At 41.7% G+C, this 20,873-nt stretch overlaps 1 long non-coding RNA gene across 10 annotated transcripts in view; it reads right to left on the bottom strand.

Moving 5' to 3' along the window:
• Positions 1-20,873, bottom strand: part of LOC102010919 — a 65,009-nt gene that overhangs the window by 28,393 nt on the left and 15,743 nt on the right. For 3 of the 10 annotated variants that reach the window (XR_001234215.1, XR_001234214.1, XR_001234218.1), the window contains exon 4: positions 15,250-15,902. This is a non-coding gene — a long non-coding RNA (uncharacterized LOC102010919). Of the gene's footprint in view, positions 1-1,749; positions 1,791-15,249; positions 15,903-18,709; positions 18,751-19,335; positions 19,529-20,873 lie in introns of those variants that run through there. The other 7 variants (XR_001234223.1, XR_001234221.1, XR_001234220.1 and 4 more) reach the window with 7 other exon arrangements.

Genomic DNA, 20,873 nt, shown 5'->3' with positions numbered 1-20,873 from the left:
AAAAAAAAAAAAAAAAAAAAGACCAAAACAAAACCATGGGAAACTCCCACTACTCACGAAGCTAAACCAGGAGGAAGAGAAGGAGAGGAAGAGAGTGAAGAGACAACCCACAGTGTAGGAAAAAATTACAGTGCTCTGAAAAAGGAGAGTGAAGAGAATATTAGAAAATGGAAAAATACTCCTTGCTCTTGGGTAGGGAGAAACAACATAGTGAAAATGGCTATACTTCCAAAATTGTTACAAAGATTTAATACAAGTCTGATCAAAATTCCAACAGCATATCTCACAGAATTAGAGAAAATAATCATAAAATTCATTTGGAACCAGAAGAAAACTAGAATAGCAAAGGTAATTCTGGGCAACAAAGGCAAGGCAGAGGGCATCACAATCCCAGACCTGAAATTATACTACAAAGCTACCATAATAAAAATAGCAAGGTACTGGCAAAAGAGAAAGGGGGCTGAGGATTTAGCTCAGTGGCAAAAGCGCCTGCCTCGCATGCGCAAGGTCGTGAGTTTGGTTCCCGGTACCGGAGAAAAACCAAAAACCAAAAAAAAAAAGAGAGAAAAAATTCTGCTAGCTGTTCCTCAGACAAAGGACTAATATCTAGAATATATAAGAACTCAAAAAAAAATCAGATCCCCAAACTGAAAGACCCAATCCAAAAATGGGCATCTGAAATGAACAGACACTTCTCAGACAAAGAAGTAGATACAGCAAATAAACATATGAGAAAATATTCAATGTCACTGGTCATTCGAGAGATGCAAATTAAAACAACAGAGATTCCACGTTGCTCTAGAAAGAATGGCTCTTATCAAGAAATTAACCAATAACAAATGCTGCAGGGCTGTAAGGAAAAAGGAACCTTTCTCCACTGTTGGTAAGAGTACAAACAGGTGCACCCACTGTGGAAATCTGAATGGAGATTCCTCAAAAAACTAGGACCCAGCTATTCCCCTTCTTGGCATCTTCCTGAAAGAATTAAATGCATCATACCACAGCAATATATGCATAACCATGTTTACAGTGGCAGTTGGTAATAGCTAAATCTTGGGAACAGCCCAAATGCCCATCAACTGATGAACGGATAATGAAGATGTGGGTCCTTTTATACAAGGGAATACTACTCTGCAATAAAGAAGGATAAACTTGAGACATTTCTAGCTAAATGGATGTACCCTGAGGCCATAATTTTTTTTTTTTTTTTGGTTTGTTTTTGTCTTTTTGAGACAGGGTCTCGCTATGCAGTTCAGGCTGGCCTTGAGCTCACTTTGTAGCCCAGGCTGGTCTCAAACTCACAATAATCCTCCTGCCTCAGCCTCCCGAGTGCTGGGATTACAGGCATGCGCCACCACGGCTGGCGAGGCCATACTCTTAAGTAAGATAAATCAGACACGCACATGTAAACACCACATTGTTTTTCTGGTTTGAGAAACTGAAAGTATAAGGATGGACCAAAATGTATAATAGATAATTGTGAAACAGGAAGAAAATGTTCAAATGGGAAGGGAAACTAGGGAGGGGAGAAGGCAAAAGGAAGGAAGGGAAAAGAAAAAAAATGAGAAAAGAAAGGAAAAATGGAAACGAAGCTTTTGTAAATAAGGAGGGGAAGACAGTTGAAGGGAGAGTAGGGGGATGGGAAAATAAAAGAATCAAGTTACCTAGGTGTGGTGGCACACGTCTGTAATCTCAGCACTCAGGAGGCTGACACAGGAGGACTGCTGAATTTGAGGCCAACATGGGCTACACAGTGAGTTCCAGGCTACTCTGAACTACACATTGAGACCCTGTCTCAAAAAAACAAAAACAAGAATCAAGTTATATCGTGTACAGGTATAAAGTCCCTATGATGAATATGACACTGTGTATTCCTAAAATGTACCAATAAACTTAATTAAAAACTAATTAATTAATTAATTTAAAAGGTCTGGGGCTAAGTTTGGTATATGATCCCAGCTTGGGAGGCTAAAGGACTGCCATGAGTTTGAGGCCAGCCTGGACAATAGTGAGATCCTGTTTCAGAAAAAGTTGTGCACAGTGTAAAGGTCCTGAGTTCAATCTCCAGTACCTCAAAAGGTGGGAGGGACCCCTAGATTTCTAATGCATGTAACAGCAAGGAGAAGCTAGTAAAACAAATGGAGGGTGGGTAAACTAAGACAAACAATGGGGCACCCTGGCATACACAGGTATTTCGCATTTCAAATACAACCAAAGCACTTCCTCCTTTTGTCTCGGTACTGAACAAGTATAGAGAGTTCTCCTCTTTCTTCATACAAATACTAACACTAGTACAACAGCCATAAACACTATTCTGCTCATCTCTAGTTTTCTCTTAATAGATTTTTTTTTTGAGACAGCGTCTCACTATGTAGTTCAGCCTGGCCTTGAACTCACTATAGTGCCCAGACTGGCCTGGAACTCACAGCAATCTTCCTGCCTCAGCCTGCTGAGTGGTGGAATTACAGGCGTGCACCACCATGCCCAACACTCTTAATAGATTTTGAAAACTGAACCATACGAGTGCATCACAGATGTATCTGTATCAATACAGCAATATCCACTATAAGTTACTCAACTGTTCTGGGTTTGTTTTGCTTTGTTTGGTTGTGCTGGGGATCAAATCCAGTGTCTCGTGTGCATGTATGCTAGGCACATATGCTACCTACCTCGCCCCTAAGACGTTTTCGTTTGTTTGTCAGGGGAGTGGAGGGTGGTTTTGAGATAGGGTCTTGCTATGTAGCCCAGGATGGCCTTGAATTTATGGCAATACTTCCTACCTCAGCCTCCTGTGTGCAGGGATTATACACATATGTATTATGACTAGCTACCATAAGACATATTTTTAAGTAAAATGTATTGGCACATCAATGTTACATTTTGTTCCCCTCAACAAAAATGTTCAGATATCACTTTATATCACTTTATTTATATTTTAAAAAAAACTAGACATTATTTAGTAAACTAAATGCTTTAGTTTACATTTAATAGTGTTTCACCTCAACTCATTTCTACTAGGTTGTACAATGGCTTTGCTAGTGTCACAAAAAGTCACCAAGGGTATGATCAAGGAAAAAACTCCACACTTTTCTGAATACCATGGTCACTGTTTTTCTCTGTTACCCTTAACAAAAGGCAGCCCCTTTCTCCTCTGTGGTTCTGGGGCTGCTGATTTGCTTGTTTTATTTTGTTGGCGGGAATACAGGCAAAAGGAGAGCTCCTCAGATACAGGCCAGTTCACCAAATATCAGTTCTGCTATTTTTCTATAAAACAGAGGCAAACCACTTATTTCTTTTTGGGTTTGGTTTTTTGTGGGTTTTTTGTTTGTTTGTTTTTTGTCTTTTTGAGACAGGGTCTCACTATGTAGTTCAGGCTGGCCTTGAGCTCACTTTGTAACCCAGGCTGGTCTCAAGCTCACAGCAATCCTCCTGCCTCAGGCTCCCAAGTGCTGGGATTATAGGCATGTGCCACCTGCCTGGCAAAAGACACATTTCTTGCATAGGTGAAATCACAACATGGGATGAAAAATTCTATTTGAGAAGAACAAAGTACTGTCTCTGTTGAACAAGCACTGCTTGGGAAAATCCAAGAAATGCTTAGAGAACCAGTAAAGGACAGGAAAAAAATCTGACAAGCTGATGAAAGAATGGATGCTTCCAGCAGAGGCAACGGGCTCATACAATGGGCAAGAACCGTACAAAGCTGTAATGCAGCAAAACAGATACTAAGAGGAAGATAAAAATGTCAATTAGTCAACAAGTGCTTACTGACTGTCTCTATACACCAGGCACTGAAAATACAACCATGAACAAGAAAAGCTTTGTCCTTATGGATTGTTTGGGTTTTTTTGAACCAGGAATCAAACCAACAATCTCTCACTTGCCAGGCAGGCACCATGCCACTGAGCTATATCGCCAACCCCCTTATGGAGTTTATAATTACTAGAAGAACAAGGGACGCAGCTCAGTGGCATAAGTGCCTACTTAGCAAGCCCAAGGTCCTAAGTTCAATTCCCAGTACCAAAAAAATATAAATAAAAATTACTAGAAGAGTGTGGAGCATGATGGCACATATTTGTAATCCCAAAACTTGGGAGGCTCTGAGGCAGAAGGATCACTGGGAGTCTGAAGTCAGTTTGAGCTACACAGTAAGACCCTGTCTCAAAAAAAAAAACAAAAAACAAAAAACAAACCAGAGCAATCTACTAAAATCTACTAGAAGAGAAAGACAGAAAACAGTCTACCTGGAAGCAAGTAGGGTACTAAGATAATTATTTTAAATAAGACCTCTGAGAAGAGATAATGCTTAGTTTACACTTCAAAGGCGAAGACTAGTTAATGAGATGAAAAATAGGGTACAATAATCCCAGCGGAGGCCATATGGTACTGCAAAGTCCTGAGGTTCTAGACAGCTGGAGGAGAGGTCAAGGAACTGTGAGCCAGTGAGGGTGCCTGCAGCATGAACAGAGGAGTGTGGGTGGAATGAGATTTGTAAAATATACAGGAACCAGGTCCTATGCGGCCTCATAGACTATGATTTGGCCAAATTATGTAAGACTCTATTCCAACCTGAGACATTTAAACTCGATTATATAGATAAAAGGGATTCAAGAGAGGATTTTTAAAGAAGGATGAGATCAAGTTGTTTACAGAAGGCGAATGGGAGGAGAGTAGAATTTGGCCACAATGGCAAGTGAGGACAGCTTGGAAACTAGATGAGGAAGGCCTGTGTTAGGGCAGGGTCAGTGTGCACAGAGATGCGAAGAACTCCAGAAGCAGATCTGAAGTTCTCAACTGTTTTCTGAGGCCAAAACCTCCTGTAAATCCCAAAGGGACTGATCTGCAACAGAGGAACATTAAGCTCTCAACCTCATCTGGGCTCTCTCCACCCCTTCTGAGCAACAAGGGGACAGGGCACCAATCTCTACTGCCCAATGGGCAGTGAAGTTCCTAGGCTCTTAGGATCTAAGTATAGGGTTCAAATCCCCTTCCTGACCCTTGAGAAGAGCATGGCACAGACCTCACATTAGAGTTTTTCCAGATAGGATCTTAGGGGATTGGTGTCAGAATCACCTGCAAGCATGATCAAACTACAGATTCCTGATCACTGTTCTCTACCTACTAAATTAGAACACACACCTAGGAGTATCTCCTTTTAACAAGTATCCAGCCCCATCCTCACCCCCACAGGTAATTCCAAGAGAATAAAGCTTCAAAACCATAGATCTAGACCTAGGGCAACCAGTAAGGAAGGCCACTACTCAAAGCAGGCTAGCCAAGTCGAAATCAGGGATCATGCAGAGTCAGAGAGTCAAGCTGAACATGGAGTGAGCAACACAAGAAAAAGTCTGAGTAGAAAGTGCAATCCGAAGGCTCCACAGCAGAAAAGGCAGGACATCGGGGTGCGGGGCTTAGAGTACAGAGGGCTGAGCACACAGGGGGCACACGGGGGAAGATCGCCAACAATGCTCACGACAGCTCACTGTCTCAGGTTGACTTTCCCAGCAAAACCTAGGAGAGAAGCACAGTTGTTTCATCTTATAAACGCTAAGTGGCCAGCCACAGACTGTCCAGTTTATGCATAAAATCATTCCATCCAACTTCTAAAAGAGAACACACCCCTCTTTAGCACTATTTATATTCTCATAACTCCCCCTCAGCCTACGAAAGAGCTCCAGTTCCAGCCTACATAGAAAAACACAAAGAATGCCTCTAAAAGCTAATGACTAACACTGCTCATGACCTTCTGCTTGGTATATTAAAGCCCACTGATCCTGCTGTAAACTCAAGGACCATTCCAGGTCAGAAAGCTTGAGGCTGCACCCTCAGATCCCACCATCCATGCACATCCAGCCAGACTTCTAATACTTCTACGTCTCACTGATAGAGTACTACCTATAGTCTACACTTTCAGTCCCTCAAAAATTCATAGTGAAATCCCAGGTTTGGGCTCAAGAGAATGCTGAATTTCTGAGGCTGCTGAAGCCAGCTCCAACGCCTGGTTCAGTTCGAAGAGGCATCCTGAGGAGTGCTCACTCCCTTCTTCCTAACTGAATGGGGCTCCAAGACCCTTATAGGATTGTGTGTAGAAAATTTGTTTCAAAAATAAGCTAGCTGGGGCCGGGGATGTAGCTCAGCAGCATAAGCACTTGCCTGGCAAGCCTGAGGTCATGAGTTCAATTCCAGGGACCAAAAAAAAAAAAAGCTAGTTGAACCTGATATGTGTGTGTGTGTGTGTGTGTGTGTGTGTGTAGTTTGTTGTTGTTGCTATTGGTACCAGGAATTGAACTCGAAACCTCATGCTTGCCAGGCAAGCGCTGCACCACTGAGCTAAATCCCCGGCCCCATACCTGACATATTTAAGACTGGAAGACATGCTCTTCACAGTAGAAACTGAGGAGGGAAAAGGTAAGGATTTCTGAGGATGTAATTTTAAAGTAAATAGCACATAATAGTACAAATAAAATATAATCTCTCAAACCCTTGTATGTCAGCTACCTGTCTTTTCTATACTCCAAAAGCTAGTTCCAAAATAAAGAGAGAAGAATGGTAGAAGATGACTTAAGTAATCTCCACAATCACATTATGACCCTAATCCTGAATTGCTCCCTCTGTCCCTTCTTACATTCCACTTACTATCCTGATCCTCTAGGTTTTTTGTTAGTTTGTCTGGTTTGGTTTGGGGGTTTCTGGGGGGAGAGTTGTTTTTTGTTTGTTTATGAAACAAGATCTCACTACATAGCCCAGGTTGACCTCTAAGTCACAGTTATCCTCCTGCCTCTGTCTCCCAAGTGCTGGGATACAGGGTACATCATGAGGCTAGACTTCTGACCTAATGACTCAGCTTACTGTGTTAGCCTTGCCTCACTTTACCCTCAGGCCTTTGCTTCCTACCTTGCTTTTTTTTATTAGTACATGTGGGGAATTGGTACAGGGACATAACCATCTTAATCCTTTTTACTTCTTCCTCTCCCCTCCCTCCTTCCCTATCTTGCTTAATACTTCACTCCACTCTTAAATTATTTGGCCTGCACCCCCCCAGGTAAACAATCTGCCTACCCTGATCCACCTGGATCCTCAGCATAAGTGCTCCCATCGTAGGAAAGTCCCGTCAGGCTTACTCTGGTTTCATGAATATGACTCAGACTCAAGACAACCACGTTAGCTGGCTCATCTCAAGCATGTTAGACAGTTCATCTCGGCAAACACTGAACTCTCCAAAGGTGATCAAATAAGGAGAAAAATAATAAACCAAGGACCAGGGCCGGGCATGGTAGCGCACGCCTGTAATCCCAGCACTCAGGAGGCTGAAGCAGGTGGATTGTTTTGAGTTCGAGGCCAGCTTGAACTACAAAGTGAGTTTAAGACCAGCCTGAACTGTATAGTGAAACCCTGTCTCAAAAAGACAAAAAAGAAAAAAAACCCAAGGACCAAACTCTAATTGGAAGAGATTATCAACAAATATGCAAATAAGGCAGAGAATTATCAGATAGTAGTAACTGTTAGATAAAATAAAGTACTGGGATAGAAAGTATATGGGTGGCAACTTCAGGATCTTTAGTCAGAGAAAGGCCTCTCTGGGGTAATGACAATTAAAAGCTGGTATCGCAATAAAAACCAGCCCTTCAAAGATCAAAAAGCCAGGCAGAGTGGCACATGCATATAATCCCAGCCACATGGAAGGCTGAGGCAGGAGGATCAAGAGTTCAAGGCTATCTTAGAAACTTATGATATTCTTATCTTACAATAAAACTAAAAGGGATAGGGATGCAGCACAGTGGTAGAACACTTGCCTAGCGTGTGTGAGTGAGATTGTGGTTTCAAGTCCCAGTAAAACTACCACCAAGAAAGAGGGAGGGAGGGAGAAATATTCTAAGTATAACATGCGCAAAGGCTCAGTGGAAGTATCACTGAAGTTTCCCTAAGCAGAGAAATGACATCGTGATCACCCTGACATTTAAAAGACCAGTCTGACTGCAGTGTAGAAAATGAAGTGGAGGTGAGGTGGGAGAAAATGAAGACTGGAAGCAGAGAAGAGAGTGGGTTATACAGACCAAGATGAAAAAAATAACATTCACACAGTACACAGGTGTCGATTTATTCTTCTAAGCATTTTACATCTATAAATTCATTGAATCCTCAAAAATACTCTTATTTTCTAAATTAGGAATCTAAAATATAAGGTAGTATTAATGAAGACAGAAAGTGATTAGACTTAAAAAATACTGAGGATGGGGCTGGGGATTTAGCTCAGCGGCACAGTGCCTGCCTGGCAAGCGCAAGGTCGCGAGTTCAGTTCTGGGTACCCGAAAAAAACAAAACAAAACAAAACAAAATACTGAGGAGGTAAGAAGGACAAGTCCTGGTGACTGACTGGTTGTCAGATATGGAAAGGGAAGAACTTCTAATCATTACTAGGTTTTGAGTTTCAGCCATTACACAGTTTACAATGTATACGATAAAAGACACAGAAAGCCGGGCATGGTGGCACACACTTATAATGCCAGCACTCAGGAGGTTGAGGCAGGAGGATCATTGGGAGTTGGAGACCCGCCTGGGCTACAAAGTGAGCTCAAGGCCAGCCTGAACTGCATAGTGAGATCCTGTCTCAAAAAGACATAGGACAAAGAACACGTGGGAAAAACCAGAGGACTCTGTTTTGCCAAGATATAAAACATTGCAGTAGGGTTGGCCATCTACTCAGTTGGATATTCTGGTCTGAAGAAAGTTTTGGGTGGACTATGTGGGAATCAGCCATATGTAGATGGTAGGTAACTGAAGCAGTTAAGAGGTCCAGATCTCCCAGGGATTATAAGTAAAAGAATGGGGGGAGGGGACTCAACATTCAAATTATAAAAAGAATCAATCATTTATAGGTGTAGTTCAGTGACAGAGCACTTGCCTAGCAAGCATGAAGCTGGGGGTTCAATTCCTAGCACTGAAAAAATAGATCATTCATAATGATAAAAAACTAAGGGGCTGGGGATTTAGCTCAGCAGCACAGCGCCTACCTGGCAAGCTCAAAGTTGTGAGTTCAATTGCCGGTACTGGAAAAAAAACAAAAAACAAAACAACAACAACAAAAAAAACAAACAAAAAACCAAAAAACTAGGAAGACCTTGTCTCTGAATAGGAAAACAACCACATAAAACACAGTACTATCCATTCTGTGAAATACTATACAGCAGCCAAAAAGAATGAGTTGCATCTTTATGTACTAACACAGAATATGCTGTCAAGGCAGATTTCCCCCCATGCAATACTTGGGACCCAATTCAAGGCCTTCACACTGAGCTACATCCCCAGCCCTTATTTTTTATTTTGAATTAGTATGTGTTGGGATTACAGGTATGCTCCACCACACCCAGCTGTCAAAGAAATTTTTTATTTTTTTATTTTTAGTTTTTTTTTTAATATAGGATCTAGTTATGTAATTCAGGCTGGCCTTGAATTCACTATGAAATGTAGGCTGGCCTCAAATTTGAGGCAATCCTCATGCCTCAGCCTCCCAAGTCCTGGGACTACAGGCATGCACCATCATACCCCAAAGGCACATCTTTGAAACAAAGTACCAGGGTGATATATGAATGTGATCCCATTTGTGTAAATGAGACCAAAAAAAAAAAAGACACAAAGAATAATACTTCAAATTTTTTCTGGGTTCACAGCATATATGTAAACACACAGAAAGAAAAGCCTTGTTTTGAGGTATGTATCGTTTTTGTGTTGTTTTGATTTTGTCTTTTTTTTAATTTTTAAAATAAAAAAAAAGAAAGGAAAGCCTAATATGTACATCCCAAACCACTAACCTACCGTCACCTCCTCCAATCCTATACGGACCAGTGTTCACCAAAGCCCGACAAAGACTCAGCTCCCTTCCAGGTTCAGCCTGACCGGTTCCTCTACCCACCTGGGCGCTGCTGAAAGCCCCCCGCCGCCATGTGTGCTCTTCTCCTCGCAGCATCCTGCATTTCTCCCTCATTCACAACATGGTCCAAAAATTAACAACTCAAAATTTTAACCTTATACTTCTTTCAGATTTCCAATTTCAGCTGGTCCCCACTGATGATCCAGACAAAATACCCTAAAAACAAACCTAACTATGCACCTCCTCAACAAAAAATAGCTACCAACAAGATATGTCGCCCCATCCCTGTTAAATCAAGTCTAAAATGGTAAGTCACAAGGCACCCCCCCCACCCCTGCGGGGGATTTAAGCTCTTTTATTAAGGAGTTAAAAACTCCGTCCTCTTCATCTGTCCCCCTCCAGTTCCCCACGACAAAAGCCAACCTCGCCCTCATCCACCTTGGCAAGACCAGACGTTCTGACAAACGACAACCCCCCACTCAGGCTGTTCTGGCCCACCAACACCCCCTCCCGGAAAATGTTCTGGCCCACAGACACCCTCCCCAAAGCTAGCTTTAAAAACCCCATGCTTTGCTCAGCTCGGGGCTGTCCTAGTCCACTGGGCAGCCCGCCATGTCGCTCCCCTGCCTGCAATAAAAGACTCCTCTCGTGTCAGAAGGTCTGGTCTGGTTCTGTGTGGGTCTCGGCCCAATCAGATCAGCTACCTCTAGGGAATAGAGAAACACCTGAAATGGGGTAGGGGCAGTAGAGCTCAAAATATTTACAGTCTTGATTTTTTTTGTTGTGTATTTACAATACACTCTGAAAATTACACTTCTGTGTGTATGTATGTGTATGTACGTTGGATTTTTTGTTTATATTTGTGGTACTGAAGATCAAACCCAGGGCCGCACAAGTGCTAGATAAGCACTCTATCACCGAGCTATATCCCTAGCCCCCAAAAAGTAATTACAGAGAAAAAATTCTCTGTAAATTAACAAGTACTAACCAGGCGTGTGATGGGCACCTGTAATGCCAGCACTTAGGGAGCTGAGGCAGGAGATTACCATCAGTTTGAGGTCAGCCTGGACTACATAGTGAGACCCTGTCTCAAAAAAAAAAGGTAAAAGTCGCAGCCTACAAAGGACATCTTTTGTTTCAGACACTAAACTTTCTCTGTCCCTCGCACCTACCACTGGCCTTGACTAGCTTGCCATTTGCCCACATCTGAAAATGTTAATACTAACCCTCGTAATTCTACACTTTGTTCTGAATCTTTGGCCACAGACTTACCAATCCCCCAACTGTGGTCACAGGCCCAGAAGGAAAGGTCAGACACCAGAAGTCTTCAACACAGGAGAAATGAGTATAGATGTCAGCTTCAAGGAGAAAGATCAGGTGGTCCTGCTAGCCAGCACAAGTCTCAAAGGGGGAAGGTATTTGAAAGTCTAAAAGCAGCTCTAGAATCCCAGGGAAGACAGGAAAGTCATGGGGGAGCAGTAAATGAACTGAAGGACGAGATGGTTCCATTTGTAAAGACTCCACATGAAACTGTAATCTGGTGGAAACCAGGCTTACAGCAAAGAGAACAGCTGCTTTCTGTAAAGAGCCTGGTTGAGGAAGATGGTACCTAGAGGAGATACAAGTCACTTCACAAAGCAGCAATCCTGGGAGACATATCATCAAGGTTTAGTAGCTAGCACAGCATCAGGAAACTAAAAACTTGAATAAATAGAAGTAAGTAAGGAGCGAAGCTGAGATAAAAGCCTTTCTTTTCAACAAGCCCAGGGTAAAGAGAATGTGATCAGCCGGATGTGGTGATGCACGTCTGCAATCCCAGCACAAGGGAAGCTGAGGCAGGAGGATCGTTGCAAGTTCGAGACCAGCCTGGGCTACAAAGTGAGCTCAAGACCAGCCTGAACTGCACAGTGAGACCCTGTCTCAAAACAACAAAAAGGGAATGTGATCAGCTCTCTGGTGATTATGCTCCTAACTTTTTTTTTTTTTTTTTTGAGACAGGGTCTCACTGTATAGTTCAGGCTGTCCCTGAACTCATTGTGTAGCCCAGGCTGGCCTTGTACTCTTGCAATCCTCCTGCCTCAGCCTCCTGAGTGCTGAGATTATAGGTGTGTGCCCCACACCCAGTTATGCTCTTAAATTTAAGCTGTCTGTGGGTGAAACCCAATGTCTTTGGTCATGTTTTCCTGGTTACCCAAAGAAATGACACTGCCCAGGCCTTACACAACAGCTGAATCACCATCAATTAGTCTGTATCACAGCCTGCTGAGCCTCACGCCTCATGCAGTCACATACCAGACAACCCTGAAAAGAAAAAGGGGGTAAAAAAACACAAGCCAACAACAACCCGGTGTGAGTTGTCAAAGTCCTCTAAGGACTGACCTCGCCCTTTGGGGCAAGTTTCATTCAAAACTGAAAGGACTGAAGGGCTGGGGAAATCCAAAGATCAACAGAACCAGGAACAGGTGGTTCCCATCAGAAAAGGATCCCAGGCCAGAACTCAAAACAGAAACCAGACCACTGATAAGGCCTGGTTTATGATGTCTGTCTCCAAGCCTTCAGATGCCATTTTTATGTTTTCCAGTATTTACAACGGGGTACGACAACACTTACCCAGCTCCTAACTATATACATCTAATTCTCTGAGTGCTTATGCAACTCCTCATTTTATTAAGTTTTAGAGATTTGGGGTAGCTCCAATAACTGGGCTACCAGGAGAATTGTGAATTCTTCAATCCTTTAAACAGGCCACATTTTAACTGTAATGAATTTTATCATCTCTTCTTCCTTTTTCATCTCCTCATGAATGCTTGGCAAAATTCCTCTCTCACTAACAAATTTCCAAGTTACTTACAACGGCCTTCTCATTTCACTGAAACAATATTAATATAATAAAAGTCTAGTTCATCAGAGGAGTCCAGTTCTTTGCCTGAGGCTCATTTATAACTAGCTGTATGACTCTGGGTAAGTCACTTCACTTTTCAGTTTCAGTTTCCTCACCTGCCAAGGAAGGAAGCTGGAAACAGAAGGAAAGCAATAAAATATCCTTCAACTGAGAAAAGACTTAACTTTTAAGTGGAAAAGGCTCAGCAAGTGTCTAGAAGGGTTACTTTATTTTGTTTTGTTGTCTTTTTGAGACAGGGTCTCACTATGCAGTTCAGGCTGGCCTTGAGCTCACACTGTAGCCCAGGCTGGCCTCGAACTCCCAGAAATCCTTCTACCTCAGACTCCAGAGTGCTGGGATTACAGGAGTACACCACCATGCCTAGCCCAGAAAGGTTACTTTAAAAGACACATACCTTAGCATACTATGGTGAAACTCTAGCCATGAGTGAAAAATTCACAAATGTACAGAGAAGAGATATTACTTACAAAAGGAAAAGAATATAATTGGGATTGTACTTCTTAGCTTTATCACCAGAAACTGAAGACAGTAGAAAGAACTTACTTCTACAGAGTAGGACCCCAACTTAAAAAAACAAACCAACAAAATCCTAAATGAAATCAAGGTATCATTCACATATGAAACTTTAGAAAAATTAGAATAAGGAGGTGAGGTAGGAGGTTAATGAGTTCAAGACCAGTGTGGATTACAAAACGAAACCCTGTCTCAAAAAATAAAAAACACCCAGCACTGGGAAGGCTGAGGAAAGAGGATTGCAGTGCGTTCAAGGCCAGTGTGAGCTACATAGTGAGTTCAAGGACAGCCTGGACTACATAGCAAGACCCTGTCTCAATAAAAACTAAAACTAAAAAAAAAATTTTGAAGATCAAGATGTTATATATACACACCAATTTCCCAAAATGAATGTAAATATCATGTATTATAAACATATACCAATTAAAAATAAAATAAAAATTGGACATAGATGATACATGTGCAGCCTCACATTTTTTTTTTTTTGCAGCCTCACAATTTTTTTTTGCATCTTCACATTTACTTGAGTACTATTCGCAATAAGCAAGGAATGGGAACAACCTAAGAATCCATCAACTAGTGAAAGGATAAAGTGTAGATCATATATCCAATGGAATACTAATCAGTCATTAAAAAAGCATTAAATCTTTTTAAAGATCCTGTCATTTGCAATGATATGGACACACCTTAGCAGAACCAGAGGTCATTATGCTAAATGAAATAAGCTTAGGAACAGAAAGATGAGTACTGCATGAAGTCACTCATATGTGAAACTGAAAAAATAAAAAAGGTGATCTCATGGAAGTATAAAATAGAATGATGGTTATCAGAGCCCAGGGAGAGCAAAAGGAGTGGTGGATGGAGGGAGGCTGGTAAACCAGTACCAAGTTATAGGAGCTAGAGAGCAGCGAGCAGTTCTGCCAAAGCCAAGGAGAGTGGCACACACCCATGATCCCAGCTACTCAGGGGGCTGAGGCAGGAGGATCACAAGTTCAAGGCCAGCCTGGACAACTTAGCAAGGTTCTATCTCAAAATAAAATGGTATTTTTTAGAAGGGCTGGGGATATAACTCAGTGATAGAGTGCTAGCCTAGTATGAGCAAATCCCTGGGTTCAATCTTTACTATCTCACACACACACACACACACACACACACACACAAAGTTCTACTGTGCTACTTACACAGTAGAGTAACTACAGATACCAATAATATACTGTATTTTTTCAAAAAACTACAGGAAAAATTTTTGACTGTTGTCACTATAAAGATATGATAAATGTTCAAGAGGACATATATATTTCAATTGATTCAAATGTTATACAATGCACACTAGTCGGGCATGGTGGCGCATATCTGTAACCCCAGCACTTGGGAGGCTGAGGCAGGAGGATCATTGTGAGCTCAAGACCAGCCTGGGCTACAAAGTGAGCTCAAGGCCAGCCTGAACTGCATAGTGAGACCCTGTCTCAAAAAAACAAAAAAAAAAAAAATACAATGCACACATGTATTAAAACACTGCACAGCACACCATAAATAAATACGTACAATTTTTGTATTTTTTTCTATATTTATTGGCCATTTGCACTTCTGAAAAGTGTCTGTTCATCTCACTTGTCCATTATTTTATTGTTTCTTGTATTCATTTTTTTTTCCAGTACCGGGAATCAAACCCATGACCTCGAGCTTGCCAGGCAGGCGCTGTGCCACTAAGCTAAATCCTCAGCCCCTTATTGTTTCTTTTAATTTGTGGCAGGGTCTCATATTTTTTGAGTTTTCTATATATTGTACATACAAGCCCTCTGCCTGAGGAATACTTAGACAAGGTCTCACTAATTTGCCCAGATTTAGCTCCCAGTTGCAATCCCCGACTTTTGTATTCTTACGCACCAATTAAAAAATAAGTTGAGGCGGGCTATGGTGGCACATACCTGAAGTCCCAACATTCTGGGAGGCTGAGGTATGAGACTGACAAGTTCAAACCCAGCCTGGGCAATTTAATGACTAGTGAGACTCTGCCTCAAATTCAAAAAAGAAAAGGAGGATACAGGAGACAGCTCCATGAAAACGCCCTGGGTTCAATCCCCAGGACTGCAAAAATTAAACTTTTTAAAAACTTGTATATATAAAAAAAAAAAATTAAAAAAAAAACTTGTATATATAAACTCTGCTCTTGCTCTCTTCTATGAAAATCAAAGAAATATCTCAGCCAAATTAATACTTAGAATTGGAACAAAGCCAGGAGAGACAAAGTACATTAAAAATACGTTTTCCATCTCTGCCCTCCCCCCACAAAAAACTTTCAATTAAGTTGTACCAGATGACATCTCATGGCCTTTTCAATTACAAACAGAAACTGTCCTGGACAAACCGTCCCTGGCAGCCTGGGTCTGTAGTTGTTCATCACCTAGTGGCCAGATGAAGTAATGCAGCTCACCAAGTGCCCGGATACTTCCAGCCATTTTGTGAGTTCCAACAAGAGTACTGCACAAAACTGCAGGCTGCCACACTAGAGAATACAAAAGTAGGAGACTACAAACCCTCCAGACTCATATGCAGTTGCAAAGACTTAGCACACCATGATCCATTTTCCCAGGTTGTCGGGAAAGGCCCACTTTGTACCTAAAAAAAAAAAAAACATAGTAAGTAAAGTACTGCTTTGTTACAGTGCATTTGCAAAGTAGTGACACATAAAAATTGCTTTTGGGAAGACTGATCTGATTTGAAAGCAAGTTCAGATGCTTTGAGGAAATTACAAATATGCTTTATCAACAGGAAGATTATTTTCAAAAGTTCACAAGACTGGCATGCAAAAGATAGATTACATTTATCCTGCATGGTTCCAAGGGACAGACCCAAAATTAATGAGAAGTATCAATTAGATTTCAGTTCAAAAGAAGAATAATTTTCTGCCAATAAGAGCTTTTCAACAACATAATAACATCATTAAGAAGTGATGCACTCTCCCCTCAGTGGAGGTATTCTAAGCGAATTTGGATGATCATCTGTCAGGGGGACAATAGAAAGCATTTCCAGAGAGATTACATTAAATTACCTCAAAGGCTCTTTCCAACTTCAAGAGTCTACCACTCAAAACAATTATAAAACAAACAAATAAGCATTAATAAGTTACTAAACAGTCCTGTTTCATTTTATTTATTTATTTATTTTAGATTTACCTAGGCAATATGTTAGTAATTAAAAGCATAGATCCAACAGTTTTCTACTTGGGTAAATGTGCACAAATTAACTCTATTCACTTCAGTTACATTATCTGTAAATTTGAATGAAGAAGCCCTATTCTCATAAGATCTCATAAAGATTAATGATATGATACTTTACTTAAAACAGTGCCCTACCCATGAAAGTGTTCAAAATTAGTAGCCTGAAAATGAAAAGGTAGTTCAAGGGTTGGAGGGAGGCAGGGACTGAAACCTGATTGTTTTCGTTATCTGTACCCAAGCTTCTCCCAAAGCATTCCTGGCTGCTGCTGACCACAGGCTCAGTTCCCTTGGCAACCAGCCTCAAAAAAGAGTTCAGCCCTACCTTCTTCAGAAAGGCAGCTCATCTCCTTTCCTGGAAATTAGCATTTTCCCTGTATGAAGAACATACTCTAAAGACTTCACAAATACAACCGCTCCAAACTCAAGGAACTAAGAAGTGTTGTTCTTCTTACTTACTACGATCACAGAACATCAGAGTTCAAAGAGACCTCTGAGACCTTCTAGAGCAACTCCTTTGTTTAATACGTGAGGACAGAGCTGGCCGTGGTAGGTAGCACACCTGTAATCCCAACACTCAGGAGCCTGAGGCTGAAGGATCATAGCGAGTTCAAGGCCAGCCTGGGCTACAAAGTGAATTCAAGACTAGCCTGAACTGCATAGTAAGACCCTGTCTGAAAAAGATAGAAAGTAAAATAAAATAAGTGAGGACAACAAGGCTAAGAAAAATGAAGACCTGGACATAAGTTGATAATAAGGTCAAAACAAGATCACAGAGCTCCTTATTCCAATCCAGTGGTCGAAGTTTTCCCTTTTTGCAGTGGTAAAAACAAAGTGGCCCTACCACTTCTTAAATCACACAGCCTAGCCAAGCATGGTGGCACATGCTTTATAACCCCAGCACTCTGGAAAGCTGCAGCAGAAAGATCACAAGTTTGAGCCTAGCCTGGACAATTTTGCAAGACACTGTCTCAAAATAAAAAGAAGGGCTGGGGATGTAACTCAATGTGAAGACCCAGGGTTCAACCTCTACTACTGCAAAACAAAAACAAAAACAAAAACAAATGTCTTGGTTACTTTTCTCTCGTTGCTGGGACAAAATACCTGACGCCCAAAATTAAGGAAGGAAAGGTTTATTTTGCTTACAGTTTGTGGAGGTTTCAGTCCATACTTGGCAGATTACAAGGCAGAGTGGCACATGGCAGAGGATTACAGCTCATGGCAGCAGAACACAGCAAAGCAACAAAAACAAAAGCCAGGAATGGCCTCAAGCACCCTTTTCCTCTCCCTTACATATGCAAACTATCCACCCCAGGGCGGGTGTAGCTCTCACACCCATAATCAGTCGAACTCTAAAAGCCTGCCCCATGGTCGCATGAGGCTTTGGGGGGACACCCAGACACAAACCATAACAACAAATACTTCAACCTGCATAGGTACTGTGCTTGGTTGGTTTATTTGTTTGTGGTACAGTGACTGAACCCAGCGTCTTCACACTCTGCTGTATCCCCAGCCCTTTTTATATGTATTTATTCTGAGATAGGTCGAAGTCGCTAAGTTGCCCAGGCTGAGCTTGAATTTGCAATCTTCCTGCCTCACCCGCTCCACAGTGTTGATTTCAGGCACACATCATCATGTCCCACTACGTTAAGAAACTCTTGAGTTAAAGACGTTGGAGTTTAGATTTTCAAATCAGGGATGATCACCTGGTAAAATCTAGGCAAATATTCCAAAATCTAAAATACTCCAGCCAGGCTTGGTGGCACACACCTGTAGTCCCAGCACTCCAGAGGCTGAGGGCAGAGGATTGCTGTGAGTTCAAGGCCAGCCTGGACTACATAAGTGAGTTCAAGGCCAGCCTGCATAATGAGACCCTGCCTCAAAAAAAGTTTTTTTAAAAAAGATAAAAATTCCCAAATCTCAAACATTTCTGGTCTCAAACATTTTAATTAAGGGATACTCAATCTGTACTTTACACAGGTTAGAGAAAATCAGAAGCACCAGAGCACATGGACTCTGGAACCAGGCCAACTCATTCAAATCCCAGCTCTACCATTTACTGTGTGGCTCTAAGCAAGTTTGCTAACCTCTCTTTGGCTCTATAAAACAAGAGCAAGAGCAACTATTAGGTTATTATAAGGATTAAATGAACCCAGGAATGGCCACACACACCTGTAATCCGAGCTACTTGGAAGCCTGAAGCAGGAGGATCTTGAGTTGGAGGCCAGCCAGGGATTCACAGTGAGACCCTGTCTCAAAGGGAAAAAAAAAAAGGATTAAAAGACACAATCCATGTAAAGTACAAAACATGAAGGTTCGAACTGTGTACATTGCTCTGCTTCTCATCATTACTAGTTGTATTAGAAGGGCAATGACCATAATAACAACAGAGACCAGATAAATTCCTATTTCTTGTTCAAAGAGTACTAAGACACCTGTTGACTTATTTCCTGGCCCAGGAAACACACAATCCCTCAGCAGAATAAGACTATAACTAACCTATCATTTACTAATTTCTTTGAATCTAGGAAAGAATCAATTCAGAGAATTGAGGTACACACTTTGGTGATAAGATGCTTAGGATTATGAAGAAGGTCAGAACCTAAGACTGTTTATTTGTGTAGTACTAGGGACTGAACCCAGGGCCTTTTCACTGAGCTATATTGCCAGCTCTTTTTTTATTTTTTATATTGAGATAGGGTCTTACTAAATTGCTAAGTTGTCCAGGCTGGGTTCAAACTCGCAATCTTCCTTCCTCAGCCTACTGGAGAGAGCTAGCATTCCAGGCATGTGCCACCATGCCCGGCAAAGCTGTCCTTTATACCAACACCCACCTCAAAACCAACAGGATGGAATTTTTTTTTTTTTTAAAGATGGAATTCTTGTCCAGTCTCTTTCTCAACCTAAGTGACGCAGTGTAACATCCAAGGGTAAAACCTCTGAAGTTTCATCAAAAACTCTGGTTTCATCATTTATATGATATGTGACTTAGGCAAATTACCTCTCTCCAAGCCTTTGTTTTTCCATCTGTTAAATGAGAACAACTATTTTAATTATAACAGCTGACATTTCGGAAGAACTTTCTATATGCCAAGCACTATGCTAAACTAAATAACTAAGTCATTTAAGTATCACACAACTTTATGAGGCAGGTACTCGCTAGTACCTTCATTTTACACATACAGATGGGAAAATGAGGCAGAGCTTTCTTGTCCAAGGATACACAGTAAATAATGGCAAAACTGAGATGCCAGTGTAAGACGTCTGCTTCAAAAACTATGCACCTAGCCAGGCGTGGTGGTGAACACCTGTAATCCCAGCACTGGGGAGGCTGAGGCAGGAGGATCGTTGCAAGTTCAAGACCAGCCTGGGCTACACTGGAATACAAGACCAGCCTAGGTCACTGATGTGACCAAGGCCAGCCTGAACTGCACAGTGAGACCTTGTCTCAAAAAGCCCCCCACCAAAAAAAAAGCCAAAAAACTCTGCACCTTAGGCTTACACTGCTGCTCTGTTCTTCACAGTATCAACATCATGTGTTAATCACATTGTTACAATAAGACAATTCACGTGCTTAACACAGTGTATGGTTTATCAAAGTTAGCCATTGCTGTCATTGTTCTCCTTATCATCATTGCAAATTTCTCTAAACTTTTCCCAATGATTATTCCTTTATCAGGTCCAATTTCACCTAAAGGAAAATTGAAGTTTTCCCTTAGCTATCACCTAACTAGGTAACTAGGGGTGGGGTTCTAGTATTTCAACCTCTCACGTAATGCAGGTAAGAATCTGGGTAGAGAGACAGGGAAATATATGTAAGAAATCTCTACTCTACAAAAAGCAATATACAAAAAAAAAAAAAAAAGCAATATACAGCCTTTTCACTAAGACAGCACTGAAAGCAAAGGAAGTTCCTTCCCTTCCCAAAGCCAAAAAGCAAAGCAAAGGCTCTAAATGGAAAGCAGGCACTGCTGAAGTTTCCACAGCCCCAAAAAGATGTGCCTATCACCCAATTTCCAGCAGCCCAACACACAGCAGCTCTGGAGGCAACCCAATTACCCTCAGAAGAGCACTCCCAGGAGAAACAAGCTTCACAAGCCAGCAATAGCTTCCTCCTGAACACGGAGTCAACTATGAAGACAGAAGAAAGCACCCTTGTGTTCCTGGTGGCTGTCAAAGCCAACAAGTACCAGATCAGACAGACTATGAAGAAGCTCTAGGACACTGATGTGACCAAGGCCGATACTCTGATCAGGGCTGATGCAGAGAAGAAGGCATATGCTCTATTGGCTTCTGGCTATGATCCTTCACATGGACCAAACATTTTGGAAACTGAGCCCAGCTTGCTAATTGTGTTGCCCAGGATGGTCTC

The sequence above is a fragment of the Chinchilla lanigera genome, unplaced genomic scaffold, assembly GCF_000276665.1.
Source record: "Chinchilla lanigera isolate Chin_1 unplaced genomic scaffold, ChiLan1.0 scaffold00023, whole genome shotgun sequence".
NCBI lineage: Eukaryota > Metazoa > Chordata > Mammalia > Rodentia > Chinchillidae > Chinchilla > Chinchilla lanigera.
Note: the sequence above shows the minus strand (reverse complement) of the source record. Positions and strands in the feature narration are given on the sequence as shown.